This window comes from Anser brachyrhynchus (assembly GCF_964034855.1).
Source record: "Anser brachyrhynchus genome assembly, contig: SCAFFOLD_48, whole genome shotgun sequence".
Taxonomy (NCBI): domain Eukaryota; kingdom Metazoa; phylum Chordata; class Aves; order Anseriformes; family Anatidae; genus Anser; species Anser brachyrhynchus.
The window spans coordinates 763,978-784,443 of record NW_027664095.1 but is presented as its reverse complement, the minus strand read 5'-3'; positions in this window follow the sequence as shown (position 1 = coordinate 784,443).

Genomic DNA, 20,466 nt, shown 5'->3' with positions numbered 1-20,466 from the left:
GGACTCACTGCAGTGTATTCACAGTGGTGCCAGTGCACTCTTTAGCGTCACTGCAGTGCATCCCCAGTGGTGCCAGTGCACTCACTGCAGTGCATCCCCACTGGTGCCAGTGCACTTACTGGACTCACTGCACTGCATCCCCAGTGGTGCCAGTGCACTCTCTGGACTCACTGCAGTGCATCCCCAGTAGTGCCAGTGCACTCTATGGACTCACTGCACTGCATCCCCAGTGGTGTCACTGCACTCTCTGGACTCACTGCACTGCATTCCCAGTGGTACCAGTGCACTCTATGGACTCACTGCACTGCATCCCCAGTGGTGCCAGTGCTCACACTGGACTCACTGCAGTGCATCCCCAGTGGTGCCAGTGCACTCTCTGGACTCACTGCACTGCATCACCAGTGGTGCCAGTGCACTCTCTGGACTCACGGCACTGCATCACCAGTGGTGCCAGTGCACTCTGTTTACTCACTGCACTGCATCCCCAGTGGTGCCAGTGCGCTCTCTGGACTCACTGCAGTGCATTCCCAGTGGTGCCAGTGCACTCTCAGGACTCACTGCACTGCATTACCAGTGGTGCCAGTTCACTCTATGGACTCACAGCACTGCATCCCCAGTGGTGTCACTGCACTCTCTGGACTCACTGCACTGCATTCCCAGTGGTGCCAGTGCACTCTATGGACTCACTGCACTGCATCCCCAGTGGTGCCAGTGCTCACACTGGACTCCCTGCAGTGCATCCCCAGTGGTGCCAGTGCACTCTCTGGACTCACTGCACTGCATCTCCAGTGGCGCCAGTGCACTCTCTGGACTCACTGCACTGCATCCCCAGTGGTGCCAGAGCACTCTCTGGACTCACGGCACTGCATCACCAGTGGTGCCAGTGCGCTCTGTTTACTCACTGCACTGCATCCCCAGTGGTGCCAGTGCGCTCTCTGGACTCACTGCACTGCATTCCCAGTTGTGCCAGGGCACTCTCTGGAGTCACTGCAGTGCATTCCCAGTGGTGCCAGTGCACTCTCTGGACTCACTGCACTGCACTACCAGTGGTGCCAGTGCACTCTCTGGACTCACTGCAGTGCATCGCCAGTGTTGCCAGGGCACTCTCTGGACTCACAGCACTGCATTCCCAGTGGTGCCAGTGCACGCTCTGGACTCACGGCACTGCATCCCCAGTGCTCCTAGTGCACTCTCTGGAGTCACTGCACTGCATCCCCTGTGGGGCCAGTGCACTCTCTGGACTCACTGCACTGCATCCCCAGTGGTGCCATTGAACTCTGTGGACTCACTGCACTGCATCCCCAGTGGTGCCAGTGCACTCTCTGGACTCACTGCAGTGCATCCCCAGTGGTGCCAGTACACTCTCTGGACTCACTGCACTGCATCCCCAGTGGTGCCAGTGCACTCTCTGGACTCACTGCACTGCATCCCCAGTGGTGCCAGTGCAATCTCTGGACTCACTACAGTACAGCTCCAATGGTGCCAGTGCACTCTCTGGAGTCACTGCACTGCATCCCCAGTGGTGCCAGTGCACTCTATGGACTCACTGCACTGCATCACCAGTGGTGCCACTGCACTCTCTGGACTCACTGCACTGCATTCCCAGTGGTGCCAGTGCACTTTCTGGACTCACTGCACTGCATCCCCAGTGGTGCCAGTGCTCACACTGGACTCCCTGCAGTGCATCCCCAGTGGTGCCAGTGCACTCTCTGGACTGACTGCACTGCATCCCCAGTGGTGCAGGAGCACTCTCTGGACTCTCGGCACTGCATCACCAGTGGTGCCAGTGCACTCTGTTTACTCACTGCACTGCATCCCCAGTGGTGCCAGTGCGCTCTCTGGACTCACTGCACTGCATTCCCAGTTGTGCCAGGGCACTCTCTGGAGTCACTGCAGTGCATTCCCAGTGGTGCCAGTGCACTCTCTGGACTCACTGCACTGCATCCCCAGTGGTGCCAGTGCACTCTCTGGACTCACTGCACTGCATCCCCAGTGGTGCCAGTGCACTCTCTGGACTCACTGCAGTGTATTCCCAGTGGTACCAGTGCACTCTTTAGCGTCACTGCAGTGCATCCCCAGTGGTGCCAGTGCACTCACTGCAGTGCATCCCCACTGGTACCAGAGCACTTACTAGACTCACTACACTGCATCCCCAGTGGTGCCAGTGCACTCTATGGACTCACTGCACTGCATCTTCAATGGTGCCAGTGCACTCTTTGGACTCACTGCACTGCATCCCCAATGGTGCCAGTGCACTCTCTGGAGTCACTGCAGTGCATTCCCAGTGGTGCCAGTGCACTCTCTGGACTCACTGCACTGCATTACCAGTGGTGCCAGTGCACTCTCTGGACTCACTGCACTGCATCCCCAGTGCTGACAGTGCACTCTCTGGACTCACGGCACTGCATCCCCAGTGCTGACAGTGCACTCTCTGGACTCACGGCACTTCATCCGCAGTGGTGCCAGTGCACTCTCTGGACTCACTGCACTGCATTCCCAGTGGTGCCAGTGCACTCTCTGGACTCCCTGCACTGCATCCCGAGTGGTGCCAGTGCACGCTCTGCACTCACTGCTCTGCATCCCCAAGGTGACAGTGCACGCTCTGGAATCACTTCACTGCATCACCAGTGTTGCCAGTGCACTCTCTGGACGCACTGCACTGCATCCCCAGTGGTGCCAGTGCACTCTTTGGATTCACTGCACTGCATCCCCAGTGGAGCCAGTGCACTCTCTGGACTCACTGCACTGCATCCCAATGGTGCCAGGGCAACCTCTGCACTCACTGCACTGCATCCCCAGTGGTGCCAGGGCACTCTCTGCACTCACTGCACTGCATCCCCAGTGGTGCCAGTGCACTCTCTGGACTCACTGCACTGCTTCCCCAGTGGTGCCAGTGCACTCTCTGGAATCACTGCAGTGCATCCGCAGTGGTGACAGTGCACTCTCTGGATTCACTGCACTACATCCCCAGTGGTGCCAGTGCACTCTCTGGACTCTCGGCACTGCATCACCAGTGGTGCCAGTGCACTCTGTTTACTCACAGCACTGCATCCCCAGTGGTGCCAGTGCGCTCTCTGGACTCACTGCACTGCATTCCCAGTTGTGCCAGGGCACTCTCTGGAGTCACTGCAGTGCATTCCCACTGGTCCCAGGGCACTCTCAGGACTCACTGCACTGCATCCCCAGTGGTGCCAGTGCACTCTCTGCACTCACTGCACTGGATCCCCAGTCGTGCCAGTGCACTCTCTGGACTCACTGCTCTGCATCCCCAAGTTGCCAGTGCACGCTCTGGAATCACTTCACTGCATCCCCAGTGTTGCCAGTGCACTCTCTGGACTCACTGCACTGCATCCCCAGTGGTGCCAGTGCACTCTTTGGACTCACTGCACTGCATCCCCAGTGGTGCCAGTGCACTCTCTGGACTCTCGGCACTGCATCACCAGTGGTGCCAGTGCACTCTGTATACTCACTGCACTGCATTCCCAGTGGTGCGAGTGCACTCTCTGGACTCTCTGCACTGCATTACCAGTGGTGCCAGTGCACTCTCTGGACTCACTGCAGTGCATCCCCAGTGTTGCCAAGGCACTCTCTGGACTTACAGGACTGCATTCCCAGTGGTGCCAGTGCACTCTCTGGACTCACGGCACTGCATCCCTTAGTGCTGCTAGTGCACTCTCTGGAGTCACTGCACTGCATCCCCAGTGGGGCCAGTGCACTCTCTGGACTCACGGCACTGCTACCCAGTGGTGCCATTGAACTCTGTGGACTCACTGCACTGCATCCCCAGTGGTGCCAGGGCACTCTCTGCACTCACTGCACTGCATCCCCAGTGGTGCCAGTGCACTCTCTGGACTCACTGCAGTGTATTCCCACTGGTGCCAGTGCACTCTTTAGCGTCACTGCAGTGCATCCCCAGTGGTGCCAGTGCACTCTCTGGACTCACTGCACTGCATCCCCAGTGGTGCCAGTGCACGCTCTGGAATCACTTCACTGCATCCCCAGTGTTGCCAGTGCACTCTCTGGACTCACTGCACTGCATCCCGACTGGTGCCAGTGCACTCTCTGGACTCACTGCTCTGCATCCCCAAGGTGCAGTGCACTCTCTGGAATCACTTCCCTGCATCCCCAGTGTTGCCAGTGCACTCTCTGGACTCACTGCAGTGCATCCCCAGTGGTGCCACTGCACTCTCTGGACTCACTGCACTGCATCCCAAGTCGTGCCAGTGCACTGTCTATACTCACTGCAGAGCATCCCCAGTGGTGCCAGTGCACTCTCTGGACTCACTGCAGTGCATCCCCAGTGTTGCCAGTGCACTCTGTGGACTCACGGCACTGCATTCCCAGTGGTGCCAGTGCACTCTCTGGACTCACTGCACTGCATTACCAGTGCTGCCAGAGCACTCTCTGGACTCACTGCAGTGCATCCCCAGTGTTGCCAGGGCACTCTCTGGACTCACAGCACTGCATTCCCAGTGGTGCCAGTGCACTCTCTGGACTCACTGCACTGCATCCCCAGTGGGGCAAGTGCACTCTCTGGACTCACGGCACTGCATCCCCAGTGGTGCCATTGAACTCTGTGGACTCACAGCACTGCATCCCCAGTGGTGCCAGTGCACTCTCTGGACTCACTGCACTGCATCACCAGTGGTGCCAGTGCACTCTCTGGACTCACTGCACTGCATCCCAATGGTGCCAGGGCAACCTCTGCACTCACTGCACTGCATCCCCAGTGGTGCCAGGGCACTCTCTGCACTCACTGCACTGCATCCCCAGTGGTGCCAGTGCACTCTCTGGACTCACTGCACTGCTTCCCCAGTGGTGCCAGTGCACTCTCTGGAATCACTGCAGTGCATCCGCAGTGGTGACAGTGCACTCTCTGGATTCACTGCACTACATCCCCAGTGGTGCCAGTGCACTCTCTGGACTCTCGGCACTGCATCACCAGTGGTGCCAGTGCACTCTGTTTACTCACTGCACTGCATCCCCAGTGGTGCCAGTGCGCTCTCTGGACTCACTGCACTGCATTCCCAGTTGTGCCAGGGCACTCTCTGGAGTCACTGCAGTGCATTCCCAGTGGTGCCAGTGCACTCTCTGGACTCACTGCACTGCATTACCAGTGGTGCCAGTGCACTCTCTGGACTCACTGCACTGCATCCCCAGTGGTGCCAGTGCACTCTCTGGACTCACTGCAGTGTATTCCCAGTGGTACCAGTGCACTCTTTAGCGTCACTGCAGTGCATCCCCAGTGGTGCCAGTGCACTCACTGCAGTGCATCCCCACTGGTACCAGAGCACTTACTAGACTCACTACACTGCATCCCCAGTGGTGCCAGTGCACTCTCTGGACTCACTGCACTGCATCTTCAATGGTGCCAGTGCACTCTTTGGACTCACTGCACTGCATCCCCAATGGTGCCAGTGCACTCTCTGGAGTCACTGCAGTGCATTCCCAGTGGTGCCAGTGCACTCTCTGGACTCACTGCACTGCATTACCAGTGGTGCCAGTGCACTCTCTGGACTCACTGCACTGCATCCCCAGTGCTGACAGTGCACTCTCTGGACTCACGGCACTGCATCCCCAGTGCTGACAGTGCACTCTCTGGACTCACGGCACTTCATCCGCAGTGGTGCCAGTGCACTCTCTGGACTCACTGCACTGCATTCCCAGTGGTGCCAGTGCACTCTCTGGACTCACTGCACTGCATCCCCACTGGTGCCAGTGCACTCTCTGGACTCACTGCACTGCATCCCCAGTGGTGCCAGTGCACTCTCTGGACTCACTGCACTGCATCCCCAGTGGTGCCAGTGCACTCTCTGGACTCACTGCAGTGTATTCACAGTGGTGCCAGTGCACTCTTTAGCGTCACTGCAGTGCATCCCCAGTGGTGCCAGTGCACTCACTGCAGTGCATCCCCACTGGTGCCAGTGCACTCTCTGGACTCACTCCACTGCATCCCCAGTGTTGCCAGTGCACTCTCTGGACTCACTGCACTGCATCCCCAGTGGTGCCAGTGCACTCTATGGACTCACTGCACTGCATCCCCAGTGGTGCCAGTGCACTCTCTGTACTCACTGCACTGCATCCCCAGTGGTGCCAGTGCACACACTGGACTCACTGCACTGCATCCCCAGTGGTGCCAGTGCACTCTCTGGACTCACTGCAGTGTATTCCCAGTGGTGCCAGTGCACTCTTTAGCGTCACTGCAGTGCATCCCCAGTGGTGCCAGTGCACTCACTGCAGTGCATCCCCACTGGTACCTTTGCACTTACTAGACTCACTACACTGAATCCCCAGTGGTGCCAGTGCACTCTCTGGACTCACTGCACTGCATCCCCAGTGGTGCCAGTGCACTCTCTGGACTCACTGCACTGCATCCCCAGTGGTGCCAGTGCACTCTCTGGACTCACTGCACTGCATCCCCAGTGCTGACAGTGCACTCTCTGGACTCACGGCACTGCATCCGCAGTGGTGCCAGTACACTCTGTTTACTCACTGCACTGCATCACCAGTGGTGCCAGTGCATTCTCTGGACTCACTGCACTGCATTCCCAGAGGTGCCAGTGCACTCTCTGGACTCACTATAGTACAGCTCCAGTGGTGCCAGTGCACTCTCTGGACTCACTGCACTGCATCCCCAGTGGTGCGAGTGCACTCTCTGGACTCACTGCACTGCATCCCCACTGGTGCCAGTGCAATCTCTGGACTCACTGCAGTGTATTCCCAGTGGTGCCAGTGCACTCTTTAGCGTCACTGCAGTGCATCCCCAGTGGTGCCAGTGCACTCACTGCAGTGCATCCCCACTGGTGCCAGTGCACTCTCTGGACTCACTGCACTGCATCCCCAGTGGTGCCAGTGCACTCTCTGGACTCACAGCACTGCATCCCCAGTGGTGCCAGTGCACTCTATGGACTCACTGCACTGCATCCCCAGTGGTGCCAGTGCACTCTCTGGACTCACTGCACTGCATCCTCAGTGGTGCCAGTGCACACACTGGACTCCCTGCACTGCATCCCCAGTGGTGCCAGTGCACTCTCTGGACTCACTGCACTGCATTCCCAGTGGTGCCAGTGCACTCTCTGGACTCACTACAGTACAGCTCCAGTGGTGCCAGTGCACTCTCTGGACTCACTGCACTGCATCCCCAGTGGTGCCAGTGCACTCTCTGGACTCACTGCACTGCATCTTCAATGGTGCCAGTGCACTCTCTGGACTCACTGCACTGCATCCCCAGTGGTGCCAGGGCACTCTCTGCACTCACTGCACTGCATCCCCAGTGGTGCCAGTGCACTCTCTGGACTCACTGCACTGCATCCCCAGTGGTGCCAGTGCACTCTCTGGACTCACTGCAGTGCATTCCCACTGGTCCCAGGGCACTCTCTGGACTCACTGCAGTGCATCCCCAGTGGTGCCAGTGCACTCTCTGGACTCCCTGCACTGCATCCCGAGTGGTGCCAGTGCACTCTCTGGACTCACTGCACTGCATCCCCAGTGGTACCAGTGCACTCTCTGGACTCACTGCACTGCATCCCCAGTGGTGCCAGTGCACTCTCTGGACTCACTGCACTGCATCCCCAGTGGTGCCAGTGCACTCTTTGGACTCACTGCACTGCATCCCCAGTGGAGCCAGTGCACTCTCTGGACTCACTGCACTGCATCCCAATGGTGCCAGGGCAACCTCTGCACTCACTGCACTGCATCCCCAGTGGTGCCAGGGCACTCTCTGCACTCACTGCACTGCATCCCCAGTGGTGCCAGTGCACTCTCTGGACTCACTGCACTGCTTCCCCAGTGGTGCCAGGGCACTCTCTGGAATCACTGCAGTGCATCCGCAGTGGTGACAGTGCACTCTCTGGATTCACTGCACTACATCCCCAGTGGTGCCAGTGCACTCTCTGGACTCTCGGAACTGCATCACCAGTGGTGCCAGTGCACTCTGTTTACTCACTGCACTGCATCCCCAGTGGTGCCAGTGCGCTCTCTGGACTCACTGCACTGCATTCCCAGTTGTGCCAGGGCACTCTCTGGAGTCACTGCAGTGCATTCCCACTGGTCCCAGGGCACTCCCTGGACTCACTGCACTGCATCCCCAGTGGTGCCAGTGCACTCTCTGCACTCACTGCACTGCATCCCCAGTCGTGCCAGTGCACTCTCTGGACTCACTGCTCTGCATCCCCAAGGTGCCAGTGCACTCTTTAGCGTCACTGCAGTGCATCCCCAGTGGTGCTAGTGCACTCACTGAAGTGCATCCCCACTGGTGCCAGTGCACTCTCTGGACTCACTGCAGTGCATCCCCAGTGGTGCCAGTACACTCTCTGGACTCACTGCACTGCATCCCCAGTGGTGCCAGTGCACTCTATGGACTCACTGCACTGCATCCCCAGTGGTGCCAGTGCACTCTCTGGACTCACTGCACTGCATCCCCAGTGGTGCCAGTGCACTCTCTGGACTCTCGGCACTGCATCACCAGTGGTGCCAGTGCACTCTGTATACTCACTGCACTGCATCCCCAGTGGTGCCAGTGCGCTCTCTGGACTCACTGCACTGCATTCCCAGTTGTGCCAGGGCACTCTCTGGAGTCACTGCAGTGCATTCCCAGTGGTGCGAGTGCACTCTCTGGACTCACTGCACTGCATTACCAGTGGTGCCAGTGCACTCTCTGGACTCACTGCAGTGCATCCCCAGTGTTGCCAAGGCACTCTCTGGACTTACAGGACTGCATTCCCAGTGGTGCCAGTGCACTCTCTGGACTCACGGCACTGCATCCCTTAGTGCTGCTAGTGCACTCTCTGGACTCACTGCACTGCATCCCCAGTGGGGCCAGTGCACTCTCTGGACTCATGGCACTGCTACCCAGTGGTGCCATTGAACTCTGTGGACTCACTGCACTGCATCCCCAGTGGTGCCAGGGCACTCTCTGCACTCACTGCACTGCATCCCCAGTGGTGCCAGTGCACTCTCTGGACTCACTGCAGTGTATTCCCAGTGGTGCCAGTGCACTCTTTAGCGTCACTGCAGTGCATCCCCAGTGGTGCCAGTGCACTCACTGCAGTGCATCCCCACTGGTGCCAGTGCACTCTCTGGACTCACTGCAGTGCATCCCCAGTGGTGCCAGTACACTCTCTGGACTCACTGCACTGCATCCCCAGTGGTGCCAGTGCACTCTATGGACTCACTGCACTGCATCCCCAGTGGTGCCAGTGCACTCTCTGGACTCACTGCACTGCATCCTCAGTGGTGCCAGTGCACACACTGGACTCCCTGCACTGCATCCCCAGTGGTGCCAGGGTACTCTGTGGACTCACTGCACGGCATCCCGAGTGGTGCCAGTGCACTCTCTGGACTCAATGCACTGCATCCCCAGTGGTGCCAGTGCACTCTCTGGACTCACTGCACTGCATCCCCAGTGGTGCCAGTGCACTCTATGGACTCACTGCACTGCATCCCCAGTGGTGTCACTGCACTCTCTGGACTCACTGCACTGCATTCCCAGTGGTGCCAGTGCACTCTCTGGACTCACTGCAGTGGATCCCCATTGGTGCCAGTACACTCTCTGGACTCACTGCACTGCATCCCCAGTGGTGCGAGTGCACTCTCTGGACTCACTGCACTGCATCCCCAGTGGTGCCAGTGCACTCTCTGCACTCACTGCACTGCATCCCCAGTGGTGCCAGTGCACGCTCTGGACTCACGGTAATGCATCCGCAGTGGTGCCAGTGCACTCTTTAGCGTCACTGCAGTGCATCCCCAGTGGTGCCAGTGCACTCTCTGCAGTGCATCCCCAGTGGTGCCAGTGCACTCTCTGGACTCACTGCACTGCATCCCCAGTGGTGCCACTGCACTCTATGGCCTCACTGCACTGCATCCCCAGTGGTGCCAGTGCACTCCCTGGACTCACGGCACTGCATCCGCAGTGGTGCCAGTGCACTCTGTTTACTCACTGCACTGCATCCCCAGTGGTGCCAGTGCACTCTCTGGACTCACTGCACTGCATTCCCAGTGGTGCCAGTGCACTCTCTGGACACACTACAGTACAGCTCCAGTGGTGCCAGAGCACTCTCTGGACTCACTGCAATGCATCCCGAGTGGTGCCAGTGCACTCTCTGGACTCACTGCAGTGCATTCCCACTGGTCCCAGGGCACTCTCTGGACTCACTGCACTGCATCCCCAGTGGTGCCAGTGCACGCTCTGGAATCACTTCACTGCATCCCCAGTGTTGCCAGTGCACTCTCTGGACTCACTGCACTGCATCCCGAGTGGTGCCAGTGCACTCTCTGGACTCACTGCTCTGCATCCCCAAGGTGCAGTGCACGCTCTGGAATCACTTCACTGCATCCCCAGTGTTGCCAGTGCACTCTCTGGACTCACTGCAGTGCATCCCCAGTGGTGCCACTGCACTCTCTGGACTCACTGCACTGCATTCCAAGTCGTGCCAGTGCACTGTCTATACTCACTGCAGAGCATCCCCAGTGGTGCCAGTGCACTCTCTGGACTCACTGCAGTGCATCCCCAGTGTTGCCAGTGCACTCTGTGGACTCACGGCACTGCATTCCCAGTGGTGCCAGTGCACTCTCTGGACTCACTGCACTGCATTACCAGTGCTGCCAGAGCACTCTCTGGACTCACTGCAGTGCATCCCCAGTGTTGCCAGGGCACTCTCTGGACTCACAGCACTGCATTCCCAGTGGTGCCAGTGCACTCTCTGGACTCACAGCACTGCATCCCCAGTGCTGCTAGTGCACTCTCTGGACTCACTGCTTTGCATCCCCAGTGGGGCAAGTGCACTCTCTGGACTCACGGCACTGCATCCCCAGTGGTGCCAGTGCACTCTCTGGACTCACTGCACTTCATCACCAGTGGTGCCAGTACACTCTCTGGACTCACTGCACTGCATCCCCAGTGGTGCCAGTGCACTCTCTGGACTCACTGCACTGCATCCCCAGAGGTGCCAGTGCAATCTCTGGACTCACTACAGTACAGCTCCAGTGGTGCCAGTGCACTCTCTGGACTCACTGCACTGCATCCCCAGTGGTGCCAGTGCACTCTCTGGACTCACTGCACTGCATCCCCAGTGGTGCCAGTGCACTCTCTGGACTCACTGCAGTGTATTCACAGTGGTGCCAGTGCACTCTTTAGCGTCACTGCAGTGCATCCCCAGTGGTGCCAGTGCACTCACTGCAGTGCATCCCCACTGGTGCCAGTGCACTTACTGGACTCACTGCACTGCATCCCCAGTGGTGCCAGTGCACTCTCTGGACTCACTGCACTGCATCCCCAGTGGTGCCAGTGCACTCTATGGACTCACTGCACTGCATCCCCAGTGGTGTCACTGCACTCTCTGGACTCACTGCACTGCATTCCCAGTGGTACCAGTGCACTCTATGGACTCACTGCACTGCATCCCCAGTGGTGCCAGTGCTCACACTGGACTCACTGCAGTGCATCCCCAGTGGTGCCAGTGCACTCTCTGGACTCACTGCACTGCATCCCCAGTGGCGCCAGTACACTCTCTGGACTCACTGCACTGCATCACCAGTGGTGCCAGTGCACTCTCTGGACTCACGGCACTGCATCACCAGTGGTGCCAGTGCACTCTGTTTACTCACTGCACTGCATCCCCAGTGGTGCCAGTGCGCTCTCTGGACTCACTGCACTGCATTCCCAGTTGTGCCAGGGCACTCTCTGGAGTCACTGCAGTGCATTCCCAGTGGTGCCAGTGCACTCTCAGGACTCCCTGCACTGCATTACCAGTGGTGCCAGTTCACTCTATGGACTCACTGCACTGCATCCCCAGTGGTGCCAGTGCTCACACTGGACTCCCTGCAGTGCATCCCCAGTGGTGCCAGTGCACTCTCTGGACTCACTGCACTGCATCTCCAGTGGCGCCAGTGCACTCTCTGGACTCACTGCACTGCATCACCAGTGGTGCCAGAGCACTCTCTGGACTCACGGCACTGCATCACCAGTGGTGCCAGTGCGCTCTGTTTACTCACTGCACTGCATCCCCAGTGGTGCCAGTGCGCTCTCTGGACTCACTGCACTGCATTCCCAGTTGTGCCAGGGCACTCTCTGGAGTCACTGCAGTGCATTCCCAGTGGTGCCAGTGCACTCTCTGGACTCACTGCACTGCATTACCAGTGGTGCCAGTGCACTCTCTGGACTCACTGCAGTGCATCGCCAGTGTTGCCAGGGCACTCTCTGGACTCACAGCACTGCATTCCCAGTGGTGCCAGTGCGCGCTCTGGACTCACGGCACTGCATCCCCAGTGCTCCTAGTGCACTCTCTGGAGTCACTGCACTGCATCCCCTGTGGGGCCAGTGCACTCTCTGGACTCACTGCACTGCATCCCCAGTGGTGCCAGTACACTCTCTGGACTCACTGCACTGCATCCCCAGTGGTGCCAGTGCACTCTCTGGACTCACTGCACTGCATCCCCAGTGGTGCCAGTGCAATCTCTGGACTCACTACAGTACAGCTCCAATGGTGCCAGTGCACTCTCTGGAGTCACTGCACTGCATCCCCAGTGGTGCCAGTGCACTCTATGGACTCACTGCACTGCATCACCAGTGGTGCCACTGCACTCTCTGGACTCACTGCACTGCATTCCCAGTGGTGCCAGTGCACTCTCTGGACTCACTGCACTGCATCCCCAGTGGTGCCAGTGCTCACACTGGACTCCCTGCAGTGCATCCCCAGTGGTGCCAGTGCACTCTCTGGACTCACTGCACTGCATCCCCAGTGGTGCAGGAGCACTCTCTGGACTCTCGGCACTGCATCACCAGTGGTGCCAGTGCACTCTGTTTACTCACTGCACTGCATCCCCAGTGGTGCCAGTGCACTCTCTGGACTCACTGCACTGCATTCCCAGTTGTGCCAGGGCACTCTCTGGAGTCACTGCAGTGCATTCCCAGTGGTGCCAGTGCACTCTCTGGACTCACGGCACTGCATCTTCAATGGTGCCAGTGCACTCTTTGGACTCACTGCACTGCATCCCCAATGGTGCCAGTGCACTCTCTGGAGTCACTGCAGTGCATTCCCAGTGGTGCCAGTGCACTCTCTGGACTCACTGCACTGCATTACCAGTGGTGCCAGTGCACTCTCTGGACTCACTGCACTGCATCCCCAGTGGTGCCAGTGCACTCTCTGGACTCACTGCACTGCATCCCCAGTGGTGCCAGTGCACTCTCTGGACTCACTGCACTGCATCCCCAGTGGTGCCAGTGCACTCTTTAGCGTCACTGCAGTGCATCCCCAGTGGTGCCAGTGCACTCACTGCAGTGCATCCCCACTGGTGCCAGTGCACTCTCTGGACTCACTCCACTGCATCCCCAGTGGTGCCAGTGCACTCTCTGGACTCACTGCACTGCATCCCCAGTGGTGCCAGTGCACTCTATGGACTCACTGCACTGCATCCCCAGTGGTGCCAGTGCACTCTCTGTACTCACTGCACTGCATCCCCAGTGGTGCCAGTGCACACACTGGACTCACTGCACTGCATCCCCAGTGGTGCCAGTGCACTCTCTGGACTCACTGCAGTGCATCCCCAGTGGTGCCAGTGCACTCACTGCAGTGCATCCCCACTGGTACCTTTGCACTTACTGGACTCACTACACTGAATCCCCAGTGGTGCCAGTGCACTCTATGGACTCACTGCACTGCATCCCCAGTGGTGCCAGTGCACTCTCTGGACTCACTGCACTGCATCCCCAGTGGTGCCAGTGCACTCTCTGGACTCACTGCATTGCATCCCCAGTGCTGACAGTGCACTCTCTGGACTCACGGCACTGCATCCGCAGTGGTGCCAGTACACTCTGTTTACTCACTGCACTGCATCACCAGTGGTGCCAGTGCATTCTCTGGACTCACTGCACTGCATTCCCAGAGGTGCCAGTGCACTCTCTGGACTCACTATAGTACAGCTCCAGTGGTGCCAGTGCACTCTCTGGACTCACTGCACTGCATCCCCAGTGGTGCCAGTGCACTCTCTGGACTCACTGCACTGCATCCCCACTGGTGCCAGTGCACTCTCTGGACTCACTGCAGTGTATTCCCAGTGGTGCCAGTGCACTCTTTAGCGTCACTGCAGTGCATCCCCAGTGGTGCCAGTGCACTCACTGCAGTGCATCCCCACTGGTGCCAGTGCACTCTCTGGACTCACTGCACTGCATCCCCAGTGGTGCCAGTGCACTCTCTGGACTCACAGCACTGCATCCCCAGTGGTGCCAGTGCACTCTACGGACTCACTGCACTGCATCCCCAGTGGTGCCAGTGCACTCTCTGGACTCACTGCACTGCATCCTCAGTGGTGCCAGTGCACACACTGGACTCCCTGCACTGCATCCCCAGTGGTGCCAGTGCACTCTCTGGACTCACTGCACTGCATTCCCAGTGGTGCCAGTGCACTCTCTGGACTCACTGCAGTACAGCTCCAGTGGTGCCAGTGCACTCTCTGGACTCACTGCACTGCATCCCCAGTGGTGCCAGTGCACTCTCTGGACTCACTGCACTGCATCCCCAGTGGTGCCAGTGCACTCTCTGGACTCACTGCACTGCATCCCCAGTGGTGCCAGTGCACTCTCTAGAGTCACTGCAGTGCATCCCCAGTGGTGCCAGTGCACTCTTTGGACTCACTGCAGTGCATCCCCACTGGTGCCCGTGCACTCTCTGGACTCACTGCACTGCATCCCCAGTGGTGCCAGTGCACTCTCTGGACTCACTGCACTGCATCCCCAATGGTGCCAGTGCACTCTATGGACTCACTGCACTGCATCCCCAGTGGTGCCAGTGCACTCTCTGGACTCACTGCACTGCATTCCCATTGCTGCTAGTGCACTCTGTGGACTCACTGCACTGCATCCCCAGTGGTGCCAGGGCACTCTCTGGGCTCACTGCAGTGCGTCCCCAGTGGTGCCAGTGCACTCTCTGGACTCACTGCAGTGCATTCCCACTGCTCCCAGTGCACTCTCTGGACTCCCTGCACTGCATCCCGAGTGGTGCCAGTGCACGCTCTGGACTCACTGCTCTGCATCCCCAAGGTGACAGTGCACGCTCTGGAATCACTTCACTGCATCACCAGTGTTGCCAGTGCACTCTCTGGACGCACTGCACTGCATCCCCAGTGGTGCCAGTGCACTCTTTGGACTCACTGCACTGCATCCCCAGTGGAGCCAGTGCACTCTCTGGACTCACTGCACTGCATCCCAATGGTGCCAGGGCAACCTCTGCACTCACTGCACTGCATTCCCAGTGGTGGCAGGGCACTCTCTGCACTCACTGCACTGCATCCCCAGTGGTGCCAGTGCACTCTCTGGACTCACTGCACTGCTTCCCCAATGGTGCCAGTGCACTCTCTGGAATCACTGCAGTGCATCCGCAGTGGTGACAGTGCACTCTCTGGATTCACTGCACTACATCCCCAGTGGTGCCAGTGCACTCTCTGGACTCTCGGCACTGCATCACCAGTGGTGCCAGTGCACTCTGTTTACTCACTGCACTGCATCCCCAGTGGTGCCAGTGCGCTCTCTGGACTCACTGCACTGCATTCCCAGTTGTGCCAGGGCACTCTCTGGAGTCACTGCAGTGCATTCCCACTGGTCCCAGGGCACTCTCTGGACTCACTGCACTGCATCCCCAGTGGTGCCAGTGCACTCTCTGCACTCACTGCACTGCATCCCCAGTCGTGCCAGTGCACTCTCTGGACTCACTGCTCTGCATCCCCAAGGTGCCAGTGCACGCTCTGGAATCACTTCACTGCATCCCCAGTGTTGCCAGTGCACTCTCTGGACTCACTGCACTGCATCCCCAGTGGTGCCAGTGCACTCTTTGGACTCACTGCACTGCATCCCCAGTGGTGCCAGTGCACTCTCTGGACTCTCGGCACTGCATCACCAGTGGTGCCAGTGCACTCTGTATACTCACTGCACTGCATCCCCAGTGGTGCCAGTGCGCTCTCTGGACTCACTGCACTGCATTCCCAGTTGTGCCAGGGCACTCTCTGGAGTCACTGCAGTGCATTCCCAGTGGTGCGAGTGCACTCTCTGGACTCACTGCACTGCATTACCAGTGGTGCCAGTGCACTCTCTGGACTCACTGCAGTGCATCCCCAGTGTTGCCAAGGCACTCTCTGGACTTACAGGACTGAATTCCCAGTGGCGCCAGTGCACTCTCTGGACTCACGGCACTGCATCCCTTAGTGCTGCTAGTGCACTCTCTGGACTCACTGCACTGCATCCCCAGTGGTGCCAGTGCACTCTCTGGACTCACGGCACTGCTACCCAGTGGTGCCATTGAACTCTGTGGACTCACTGCACTGCATCCCCAGTGGTGCCAGGGCACTCTGTGCACTCACTGCACTGCATCCCCAGTGGTGCCAGTGCACTCTCTGGACTCACTGCAGTGTATTCCCAGTGGTGCCAGTGCACTCTTTAGCGTCACTGCAGTGCATCCCCAGTGGTGCCAGTGCACTCACTGCAGTGCATCCCCACTGGTGCCAGTGCACTCTCTGGACTCACTGCAGTGCATCCCCAGTGGTGCCAGTACACTCTCTGGACTCACTGCACTGCATCCCCAGTGGTGCCAGTGCACTCTATGGACTCACTGCACTGCATCCCCAGTGGTGCCAGTGCACTCTCTGGACTCACTGCACTGCATCCTCAGTGGTGCCAGTGCACACACTGGACTCCCTGCACTGCATCCCCAGTGGTGCCAGTGCACTCTCTGGACTCACTGCACTGCATTCCCAGTGGTGCCAGTGCACTCTCTGGACTCACTACAGTACAGCTCCAGTGGTGCCAGTGCACTCTCTGGACTCACTGCACTGCATCACCAGTGGTGCCAGTGCACTCTCTGGACTCACTGCACTGCATGTTCAATGGTGCCAGTGCACTCTTTGGACTCACTGCACTGCATCCCCAGTGGTGCCAGGGCACTCTCTGCACTCACTGCACTGCATCCCCAGTGGTGCCACTGCACTCTCTGGACTCACTGCACTGCATCCCCAGTGGTGCCAGTGCACTCTCTGGACTCACTGCACTGCATCCCCAGTGGTGCCAGTGCACTCTCTAGAGTCACTGCAGTGCATCCCCAGTGGTGCCAGTGCACTCTCTGGACTCACTGCAGTGCATCCCCTGTGGTGCCAGTGCACTCTCTGGACTCACTGCACTGCATTCCCAGTGGTGCCAGTGCACTCTCTGGACTCACTGCACTGCATCCCCAATGGTGCCACTGCACTCTCTGGACTCACTGAACTGCATTCCCATTGCTGCCAGTGCACTCTCTGGACTCACTGCACTGCATCCCCAGTGGTGCCAGGGCACTCTCTGGACTCACTGCAGTGCATCCCCAGTGGTGCCAGTGCACTCTCTGGACTCACTGCACTGCATCCCCAATGGTGCCAGGGCACTCTCTGCACTCACTACACTGCATCCCCGTGGTGCCAGGGCACTCTCTGCTCTCACTGCACTGCATCCCCAGTGGTGCCAGTGCACTCTCTGGACTCACTGCACTGCTTCCCCAGTGGTGCCAGTGCACTCTCTGGAATCACTGCAGTGCATCCGCAGTGGTGACAGTGCACTCTCTGGATTCACTGCACTACATCCCCAGTGGTGCCAGTGCACTCTCTGGACTCTCGGCACTGCATCACCAGTGGTGCCAGTGCACTCTGTTTACTCACGGCACTGCATCCCCAGTGGTGCCAGTGCGCTCTCTGGACTCACTGCACTGCATTCCCAGTTGTGCCAGGGCACTCTCTGGAGTCACTGCAGTGCATTCCCACTGGTCCCAGGGCACTCTCTGGACTCACTGCACTGCATCCCCAGTGGTGCCAGTGCACTCTCTGGACTCACTGCACTGCATCCCGAGTGGTGCCAGTGCACTCTCTGGACTCACTGCTCTGCATCCCCAAGGTGCCAGTGCACGCTCTGGAATCACTTCACTGCATCCCGAGTGTTGCCAGTGCACTCTCTGGACTCACTGCACTGCATCCCCAGTGGTGCCAGTGCACTCTCTGGACTCACTGCACTGCATCCCCAGTGGTGCCAGGGCACTCTCTGGACTCACTGCACTGCATCCCCAGTGGTGCCAGTGCACTCTCTGGACTCACTGCACTGCTTCCCGAGTGGTGCCAGTGCACTCTCTGAAATCACTGCAGTGCATCCGCAGTGGTGCAGTGCACTCTCTGGATTCACTGCACTACATCCCCAGTGGTGCCAGTGCACTCTCTGGACTCTCGGCACTGCATCACCAGTGGTGCCAGTGCACTCTGTTTACTCACTGCACTGCATCACCAGTGGTGCCAGTGCACTCTGTTTACTCACTGCACTGCATCCCCAGTGGTGCCAGTGCACTCTCTGGACTCACTGCACTGCATCCCCAGTGGTGCCAATGCACTCTCTGGACTCACTGCAGTGTATTCACAGTGGTGCCAGTGCACTCTTTAGCGTCACTGCAGTGCATCCCCAGTGGTGCCAGTGCACTCACTGCAGTGCATCCCCACTGGTGCCAGTGCACTTACTGGACTCACTGCACTGCATCCCCAGTGGTGCCAGTGCACTCTCTGGACTCACTGCACTGCATCCCCAGTGGTGCCAGTGCACTCTATGGACTCACTGCACTGCATCCCCAGTGGTGTCACTGCACTCTCTGGACTCACTGCACTGCATTCCCAGTGGTACCAGTGCACTCTATGGACTCACTGCACTGCATCCCCAGTGGTGCCAGTGCTCACACTGGACTCACTGCAGTGCATCCCCAGTGGTGCCAGTGCACTCTCTGGACTCACTGCACTGCATCCCCAGTGGCGCCAGTACACTCTCTGGACTCACTGCACTGCATCACCAGTGGTGCCAGTGCACTCTCTGGACTCACGGCACTGCATCACCAGTGGTGCCAGTGCACTCTGTTTACTCACTGCACTGCATCCCCAGTGGTGCCAGTACACTCTCTGGACTCACTGCACTGCATTCCCAGTTGTGCCAGGGCACTCTCTGGAGTCACTGCACTGCATCCCCCGTGGTGCCAGGGCACTCTCTGGACTCACTGCACTGCATTACCTGTGGTGCCAGTGCACTCTCTGGACTCACTGCAGTGCAGCCCCAATGTTGCCAGGGCACTCTCTGACACACAGCACTGCATTCCCAATGGTGCCAGTGCACTCTCTGGACTCACGGCACTGCATCCCCAGTGCTCCTAGTGCACTCTCTGGAGTCACTGCACTGCATCCCCAGTGGTGTGAGTGCACTCTCTGGACTCACTGCACTGCATCCCCAGTGGTGCCAGTGCAATCTCTGGACTTACTACAGTACAGGTCCAGTGGTGCCAGTGCACTCTCTGGACTCACTGCAGTGCATCCCCAGTGGTGCCAGTGCACTCTGTGCACTCACTGCAGTGCATCCCCAGTGGTGCCAGTGCACTCTCTGGACTCACTGCAGTGTATTCCCAGTGGTGCCAGTGCACTCTTTAGCGTCACTGCAGTGCATCCCCAGTGGTGCCAGTGCACTCACTGCACTGCATCCCCAGTGGTGCCAGTGCACTTACTGGACTCACTGCACTGCATCCCCAGTGGTGCCAGTGCACTCTCTGGACACACTGCACTGCATCCCCAGTGGTGCCAGTTCACTCTATGGACTCACAGCACTGCATCCCCAGTGGTGTCACTGCACTCTCTGGACTCACTGCACTGCATTCCCAGTGGTGCCAGTGCACTCTATGGACTCACTGCACTGCATCCCCAGTGGTGCCAGTGCTCACACTGGACTCCCTGCAGTGCATCCCCAGTGTTGCCAGTGCACTCTCTGGACTCACTGCACTGCATCCCCAGTGGTGCAGGAGCACTCTCTGGACTCTCGGCACTGCATCACCAGTGGTGCCAGTGCACTCTGTTTACTCACTGCACTGCATCCCCACTGGTGCCAGTGCACTCTCTGGACTCACTGCACTGCATCCCCAGTGGGGCCAGTGCACTCTCTGGACTCACTGCACTGCATCCCCAGTGGTGCCACTGCACTCTATGGACTCACTGCACTGCATCCCCAGTGGTGCCAGTGCACTCTCTGGACTCACTGCACTGCATCCACAGTGGTGCCAGGGCACTCTCTGGACTCACTGCACTGCATCCCCAGTGCTGACAGTGCACTCCCTGGACTCACTGCACTGCATCCCCAGTGGTGCCAGTGCACTCTCTGGACTCACTGCAGTGCATTCCCACTGGTCCCAGGGCACTCTCTGGACTCACTGTACTGCATCCCCAGTGGTGCCAGTGCACGCTCTGGAATCACTTCACTGCATCCCCAGTGTTGCCAGTGCACTCTCTGGACTCACTGCACTGCATCCCGAGTGGTGCCAGTGCACTCTCTGGACTCACTGCTCTTCATCCCCAAGGTGCAGTGCACGCTCTGGAATCACTTCACTGCATCCCCAGTGTTGCCAGTGCACTCTCTGGACTCACTGCAGTGCATCCCCAGTGGTGCCA